This window comes from Nerophis lumbriciformis, linkage group LG23, assembly GCF_033978685.3.
Source record: "Nerophis lumbriciformis linkage group LG23, RoL_Nlum_v2.1, whole genome shotgun sequence".
Lineage (NCBI taxonomy): Eukaryota > Metazoa > Chordata > Actinopteri > Syngnathiformes > Syngnathidae > Nerophis > Nerophis lumbriciformis.
In genome coordinates, this window is record NC_084570.2 from 12,826,014 (window position 1) to 12,835,675 (window position 9,662).

Below are 9,662 nucleotides of genomic sequence, written 5' to 3' on the forward strand. Positions count from 1 at the left end.
CTTTGCTCTGATTACTGCTTTGCACACTCTTGGCACGGCAGTAAAACGGCTGATTAAACAAAATAGAAGTTTGGACCAGCGAGCTTACTGTATAGTAGCTGCTAAATGTTTTGGTGGATTTACTGAAGAATTTGTGAAACTGAAACAATACAAAAAGAATGCCGAAGTAAGTAAATAATACTAACACAGACACTCGTAAATGTGTGAGCATATTAGCTAATGCACGTACACAAATGCATGAAAACACTCCTACAGACATCACACATGGATTTAGTTATGATGTAAAACTTACAAACGTTGCTCGGAGTGATGAATGAAGAATCCATACGAGTAGAAACGCTAAGGACGACTAATAGACAGAACGGCACTTGAACTTCCGGTTCAAAGCACTAAACATAATTGAATAATTACCACCTAGAATTGAATCTAATCATGTGGTGCCCAAAGATTCACAGCCCTAATATATGAATATGTATATATATATATATATATATATATAATACAGGCCAAAAGTTTGGACACACCTTTTCATCAATGTGTTTTCTTTATTTTCATGACTATTTACATTGTAGATTGTCACTGAAGGCATCAAAACTATGAATGAACACATGTGGAGTTATGTACTTAACAAAAAAAAAAGGTGAAATAACTGAAAACATGTTTTCTATTCTAGTTTCTTCAAAATAGCCACCCTTTGCTCTGATTACTGCTTTGCGCACTCTTGGCACGGCAGTAAAACGGCTGATCAAACAAAATAGAGGTTTGGACCTGCGAGCTTACTGTATAATAGCTGCTAAACGTTTTGGTGGATTTACTGAAGAATTTGTGAAACTGAAACAATACAAAAAATGCCGATGTAAGTAAATAATACTAACACAGACACTCGTAAATGTGAGAGCATATTAGCTAATGCTCACAGCGCTAGCTTAATCACATTTCGATAGCACGTACAAATATGCATGAAAACACTCCTACAGACATCACACATAGGTTTAGTTATGATGTAAAACTTACAAACGTTGCTCGGAGTGATGAATGAAGAATCCATATGAGTAGAAACGCTATGGACGACTAATAGACAGAACGGCACTTGTACTTCCGGTTCAAAGCACTAAACAGAATCAAATTATTACCACCTAGAATTGAATCTAATCATGTGGTGCCCAAAGATTCACAGCCCTAATATATGAATATGGATATGTATAATACAGGCCAAAGGTTTGGACACACCTTTTCTTTCAATGCGTTTTCTTTATTTTCATGACTATTTACATTGTAGATTGTCACTGAAGGCATCAAAACGATGAATGAACACATGTGGAGTTATGTACTTAACAAAAAAAAAAGGTGAAATAACTGAAAACATGTTTTCTATTCTAGTTTCTTCAAAATAGCCACACTTTGCTCTGATTACTGCTTTGCACACTCTTGGCATTCTCTCGATGAGCTTCAAGCACACCTGTGAAGTGAAAACCATTTCAGGTGACTACCTCTTGAAGCTCATCGAGAGAATGCCAAGGGTGTGCAACAAAAAGTAATCACAGCAAAGGGTGGCTATTTTGAAGAAACTAAAATATAAAACATCTTTTCAGTTATTTCACCTTTTTTTGTCAAGTACATAACTCCACATGTGTTCATTCATAGTTTTGATGCCTTCAAAGACACTCTACAATGTAAATAGTCATGAAAATAAAGAAAACACATTAAATGAAAAGGTGTGTCCAAACGTTTGGCCTGTACTGTATATATATACATATATATTAGGGCTGTGAATCTTTGGGCACCACACGATTAGATTCAATTCCAAGGGGTAATTATTTGATTTTTTTAGTCCTTTGAACCGGAAGTACAAGTGCCGTTTTGTCTTTTAGTCGTCCATAGCGTTTCTACTCGTATGGATTCTTCATTCATCACTCCGAGCAACGTTTGTAAGTTTTACATCATAACTAAACCTATGTGTGATGTCTGTAGGAGTGTTTTCATGCATTTTTGTACGTGCTATCGTATTGTAATCAAGTTAGCTTCGTTAGCATTAGCTAATATGCTCACACATTTACGAGTGTCTTAGTATTATTTACTTACATCGGCATTCTTTTTGTATTGTTTCAGTTTCACAAATTCTTCAGTAAATTCACCAAAACATTTAGCAGCTATTACACAGTAAGCTAGCCAGTCCAAACCTCTATTTTGTTTGATCAGCCGTTTTACTGCCGTGCTACAGACACCGTTTGTAGGCAGTTAAGGTACGTAAATAAACATTTGCAAAATCCATCCATCCATCCATTTTCGAGCATAAAAATGAATAAGTGAACAAAAAATATCAATACTACAGTAGTATTGGGCACGAGATGAGACCAAACCAATCAGAGCACGCTGTTTAGTATCGTAGCCACTGATTGGCTAAGCCTAGAGGGCTCTCATAATGTTTGAAACATTTATTTAGAATGATAATAATACGAATAAAAATTTGATTCATATAGCACTTTTGTACACTCAAGGACGTAAAAAAAAATTTTAAGATCTACTATGAAAATTAGGGTGTGAATCGATTCGATCAAATTACAATTCCTGGTGACAATTCGATACAGAATCAATTCGCCAATTAAACACGATTACTGATTCAAACCAATTCTGGCAATGTATTAATTGTTCAAAAAATGATAATAAAACTTATTCTAAACAGGTTATAGGTCAGAAAAGCTCCTTGTGTTTGCATGGAGATGGCCTAAAACATTTTTTAATTGATTATTTAAGAAATATATATATAACTTTTTTTGTTTACAATGAAAACACACCAAAATAAATCGATTTGATGAATCGATTAATGAAAATTAGGATTCGATTCTGAGTGGGGATCAATAAGAATTGCGATTCGGATGTGTCAGGTTCAAGCACTGATGACATCTATTAATCAGACAAGAAGCAAGGAATCATGCAGAAACAGAGTTCAATTTAGCTCATGAGGAGAACGCATGGAGCTGAACACTTAGTCACAGTCTCACCCTACGCTCTAAGGTTCAGCTCCTGCGTCCCTCTATTTATTCAGGAGTTCCACAGTCAACAACACTAAGGCTGCCTCTTAAAGGAGTGGTCACATATATTATGCAAAGCAGGTCCAGGACGCACAATACGTGACGGAATGTGCTGGGGGCCTTGTGATTTCGCTTTGTCCCCGCTTCGTCTGCGTGTTGTCATCTTATCTTCGTTGAGGTCCTTGAAGTCTCTGCTTCGTCTGCGTGCTGTCATCTTATCTTCGTTGAGGTCGTTGAAGTCCTTGGCTGTTAGCGGGCTAAAACAAAGATAACATCTACGGCTGAGGCCACCCCTCAGACAAAAAGTCTTTGTCCTTGCACAGGTTAGAAAAGTCTAACTTGAGCACAATAGCTAATAACTAAAGCAATGGACTTTAAGCATACTAAAGTTAGTGTGATAATGTATACCGTATTTTCCGCACCATAAGGCGCCCTGGGTTATAAGCCGCGCCTTCAATGAACGGCATATTTCAAAACTTTGTCCACCTATAAGACGCCCCGTGTTATAAGCCGCATCTAACTGCGCTAAAGGAATGTCAAAAAAACAGTCATATAGGTCAGTCAAACTTTAATAATATATTAAAAACCAGCGTGATGTGGGCGCGCACGGAGTCGTATATCAACATGGACGGAGCTGCGTGAAAAAAGCCACCCGGCCTCTTCGCGTAAACTTACCTTAACCACTCGCTCATCTTTTCTTCATCCATCCCTTCGAGTTAGCTTTTATGATGACGCCGGCTGGAAAGGTCTCTTTTGGCAAGGTCTTCCTTTTGAATATCACCATGGGTGGAAGTTCCTGGCCATTAGCATGGCAAGCTAGAACCACAGTGAAGGATGACTTCTCATTCCCTGTGGTGCGAATATTCACCGTACGTGCTCCCGTTGTATCCACAGTGCGGTTCACAGGAATATCAAAAGTCAGTGGAACCTCGTCCATGTTGATAATGTTCTCTGGCCGGATCTTTTTTTCAGCTATCTTGTTTTTACAATATGCACGGAAAGTAGCCAGCTTTTCTTGAAAGTCTTTAGGCAGTTGCTGTGAAATAGTAATCCGTGTGCGGATGGAGAGATTGCGTCTTTTCATGAACCGGATCCCTGTCGCTTAGTAGGAGCCATTTTGTGGTCTTTACAGATGTAAACACACAAAGGAAATGAAACGTAATATTCGCGCGCTTCTTCTTCTTCTACGCGGGCGGGTGGTTGCTTACAGTAGAAGAAGAAGCGCTTCCTGTTCTATGGGGGCGGGTGCTTACCTTGGCGGTTGCTTGCGTAGAAGAAGAAGCACTTCCTCTTCTACGGGGAAAAAAGATGGCGGCTGTTTACCGTAGTTGCGAGACCGAAACTTTATGAAAATGAATCTTAATATTAATCCATATATAAAGCGCACCGGGTTATAAGGCGCACTGTCAGCTTTTGAGAAAATTTGTGGTTTTTAGGTGCGCCTTATAGTGCGGAAAATACGGTACATAATTATTCCAACAGGATGTGGTTCTATTCAAGTAGGAATTATTGATTTTAAACCGAGTAGAGTATAAAAATCTGCTTAAGCGTGGAAACTGTGGTAGGGTAACAGGACTGAGTGAAAACCTGGGGTCAACTCAGGACAAAAGTGGAAATATTAACTGGTTTATGATTCAGTGTGGAATACTTTAGAGCACATTTCCTTTTCAAAGCTTTTAAAGAGGGCATTGTTTTATGAAAACTGCTTTTCATGGAGACTGTAGCAGGAGGAAAACACATGACATTAGAAAGCCTGGGGGGAATTTTCATTATTTTTAATAGGGATGTCCGATAATGGCTTTTTGCCGATATCCGATATTCCGATATTGTCCAAATCTTTAATTACCGATACCGATATCAACCGATACCGATATCAACCGATATATACAGTCGTGGAATTAACACATTATTATGCCTAATTTGGACAACCAGGTATGGTGAAGATAAGGTACTTTTAAAAAAAATTAACAAAACAAAATAAGATAAAAAAATTAAAAACAAATTCTTGAATAAAAAAGAAAGTTAAACAATATAAAAACAGTTACATTGAAACTAGTAATTAATGAAAATTAGTAAAATTAACTGTTAAAGGTTAGTACTATTAGTGGACCAGCAGCACGCACAATCATGTGTGCTTACGGACTGTATCCCTTGCAGACTGTATTGATATATATTGATATATAATGTAGGAACCAGAATATTAATAACAGAAAGAAACAACCCTTTTGTGTGAATGAGTGTGAATGAGTGTAAATGGGGGAGGAAGGTTTTTTGGGTTGGTGCACTAATTGTATGTGTATCTTGTGTTTTTTATGTTTATTTAATAAAAATAAATACCGATAATTTAAAAAACGATACCGATCATTTCTGATATTACATTTTAACGCATTTATTGGCCGATAATATCGGCAGGCTGATATTATCGGACATCTCTAATTTTTAATACAAGATCAATAGAATCTTTAACCACGGGACCCATTTAGTCCCATTGACTCCAATTAGAATAAGAATTTTCAATAAAGCTCCAAAATAATAATGCATCAAAAACAAATGTTATAATCATTGACCTAGTTGGGGCCGTAATACCCACATTTCAATTATTAGATTTTATTATTGTACACGTTTCCTGAGCCGAAGTAACAGGACTGAAAGTAGCAGGAAAGAGTTTTTAGCATAGAATTAGCAAATCCATGAAATATAGCCACACGGCATTCATGCTGATAGAATAGAATAGAATGGACTTTATTGTCATTATATTTGCAAATAACGAGATTAAGGACTCCAACTTAAGGTGCGGTAGTGGGAACAAATAGAAATAAATTACACAAGAGGTAATAAAGAAAAGAAGAAAAAAAACTAAGAATTGAAATAAACAGACTACTATCCAATAAAAAATAATAAGCAATCCTGTACAATATACAAACACTATACAAATACAAAATACTGTTCAATATACAGAACAAGACAGGAGTATCGGAGTAAAAAATAACAATCAGTGTCGGATGTATTGCACTCGAAGGGTAATATTGCACAGTAGGGTATTAGGGTAGATAGCTTGTTGCTACATTGTTTCAACCCCAAAATATATTTTTTTAAATAAACAAATAACATTTACGTAACAGGACTGAGATTGGATTTTACATTTGGAATGATGCAACTTCCTGTGGACCTTGTGACTTGACATTTTCCAGAGAGGATAACAGGATGAGTGAAATTGGGACAGGACTTAAAGAAGGAATTTAAAGCAAAGTACAGTTGGGATAAGGAGTAAAACAATTTTATGAAAAACAATAGAAAATAAATGCATTCTTTTTCAGTGTTCAATGTAGTTTAAATGTATATTTTGGACTGTATCTATTAAATATGCAGGACACTTTCCCTATGATGCAATAATTTATATGCATTCATACATTTTATTTCCTTATGGCAACGATTCGGTGGAATGGCCTACTTGGAGCAGATTATTTCCACATATTTTCTCCTTCTGAATATGATCTACAGTATTTGGAACAACTTCCCTCATTCCACGTCAAAATGTCCTGTGCTTCACAGCCTTCCATAGAAGATTTATGATGTCGTGTTGCTGCAGCTGATGTCTCTGCTCTGCTACTACCATTAGCGTTTTGGACCTGTAAAGTCCGGCATTTGTTCAATTCCACCCAAGTATCCTTAATGTCCATTGGAGGGTGAAACTGGAGGACACATCAGACATTTTTGGATGTAGTTCAATCAACGCCAGAGCACAGGTGTCAAACTTAAGGCCCGGGGGCCACATATAGCTTGCTATAATAAATTAATAAAGTGCCTTATCTTTTCTTCCTATATCTATTCGTTCTGTGCATTTAGACAGAAAAAAATATACGTACTGCATGAAATTGCATACCTTTTTCAAATTTAATATTATCCAATATTGCAACAAATATTATATTGTTACATTTTTTTTTCTATAAAATAAAAACAAATACTGTATATGCTTGACTTATAATTTCGAGGCAAATGATCCATCAAATTGTACACTTTAAAAATGACATTGGATTTTACTGTAATATTTTTGGTAGTTTTTACAGCATGTTACTGAACATTTTAAAAATGGTAACAGAGTTGTTGTTTTTTACAGAAAAAAACTGTCAGCTCAGTTGCCAGAATTAAAAAAGTGATACTGTTTTTCCATTTACGGTACAGTAATTTGTTGTAAAAACCACCGTAAATTTTACAGTAAAATTTTGGTGACTAAGCTGCCTGTTTTTTTAACTGTAAAAAAAACTGTTGTACCGTTTTCCATTTCCATTCATACGTAGTAAAAACAACAACCACAGATTTTACGTAGAATCTGGCAGCTCAGTCGACATAATTTTACAGTAAAAAAACACAGTGGTAGTTATTTTTTTAATTCACAATAATATGCTGTAAAAACCACCGTATATTTTATCGTGAAATCTATTGTTATTTTTAAAGTGTACAATTTGATAAAAAGTCAAAAATTGGAAACATTTTTAATTCTAAATTCTGTCGACTGAGCTGCCAGTTTTTTTACCCTAAACTCTACAGTTGTTGTTTTTATGGTGTATTATTGAAAATGGAAAAACGGTACCAGAGTTTTTTTTACGACAAAAAACAAACAGCTCAGTTGCCAAAATAAAAATTAAAAAGTGTTACTGTTTTGCCATACACAGTAGTATGTTGTAAAAAGCACCATAACGTTTACAGTAAAATTATGGCGACTATAGCTGTCAATTTTTTACTTAAAAAAAATGTGTTACCGTTTTCCATTTGCATTAATAAGCAGTAAAAACAACAACCACAGATTTTACGTAAAATCTGGCAGCTCAGTCAACAGAATTTTACAGTAAAAAAAAAACAGCGGTAGTTCTTTTTTTTTAATTTACAGTAATATTGCTGTAAAAACCACCGTATATATTTTATCGTAAAAGTGTATAATTTGATCAGAATGTAAACATTTTACCATTTTTGAATTCTGAATTCTGTCGACTGAGCTGCCAGTTTTTTTTTACCGTAAACTCTACAGTTGTTGTTTTTGTGGTGTATTATTGAAAATGGAAAAACATAGTATTATGTTATAAAAAAGCAATATAAAGTTTACAGTAAAATTATGGCGACTATAGCTGTCAGTTTTTTACTTTAAAAAAATGTGGTACCGTTTTCCATGTGCATTAATAAGCAGTAAAAACAACAACCACAGATTTTTACAGTAACAGTTTACTAACAAGATATAATGGCGGAGCCGAAGCCGAGTTTCTTAACATGGAGATATTCCCACTACTTTTCTTTTGTCGAGCACAAAGAAAAGAACATTTTAGTTAAATGTAAGTTGTGTCTTGGATCAAAGATCCCATCTACTGCCCAAAACAACAATTCAAATCTGCTGAAACAGCTACAAAAGCAACATGCTTCGACAAAGCTAGTAAAGAGAGACACAGACTCCGATGCCACTTCACCTCCACCACCACCACCACCTAAGGATTTTAACGGAGGGACTGCTAGCCAGGACAACATTGATAAAGCCATTGCAGCGGATGTGCTAGAAGGCATGCAGGCTATTTCTACAGTGGGGTCACCCGCTTTCAGGCAGCTAATTAGCATGATAGCGGGCGTCAAACGGCAAATGACACGAAAACATTTTCCAAGTTCCTGGACACAGTGGACAGTGAGCACATAAACATGGAAAGCCAGCTAAAGAAGACACTCCCAACTCTGCCTCTGCTCATCATTCAGCACTGAAGGTACACACACTCTGTCAATTCTCTTTCATTCTAGACTTCTACAGTGTTTGATTATCACATCACTCTAAATGTATAGACTATAAAGTTCACAAACATGAAGAGGGGTCCTAGCGGGCCAGGCCAATCTTTCCTTTTCTCTAAACTAAAACTGGGGAAATGCGTAGAGTGTTCTGGATTTTAAAAGTATTTAGTCAGCAACCGATTGTGCAAGTTCTCCCACTTAAAATGATGACAGAGGTCTGTAATTTTCATCATAGGTACACTTCAACTGTGAGAGACAGAATGTGAAAAAAAAATCCAGGAATTCACATTGTAGGATTTTTAAAGAATTTATTTGTAAATTATGGTGGAAAATAAGTATTTGGTCACTTCAAACAACAGTGTTGATCTCCTGAAAACATGATTTTATTTCTCAATTCCTTAAGAGAGAAAAATGCCTGGTTAGGCGTGTGTATAGCAGTATGTCATACTTGCCAACCCTCCCGGATTTTCCGGGAGACTCCCGAAATTCAGCGCCTCTCCCGAAAACCTCCCGGGACAAATTTTCTCCCGAAAATCTCCCGAAATTCAGGCGGACCTAGAGACCACGCCCCCTCCATGCGGACCCTCCAGGTCCGCATGGAGCAATGTTGTTGTAATAATTTGAGTTGGAGGCAATAAACAGGCGAGGTGATGAAGTACGTCTCTTTACTGTAGACTTCAGAACAGACTCAACACACTTGACGTCAGGTGCGCAACACCACGTAAATTGTTGGCCAACCAAAAAGTAACCCCAGTACGCTATAGCCAACATTCACCAGGAGATGGCAACAAACATAGATCACTCTATTACATTCCTCCCCTTTTAGAATTGTAGAGGTTACTCAAAATAAATAAACAACCCAACCAT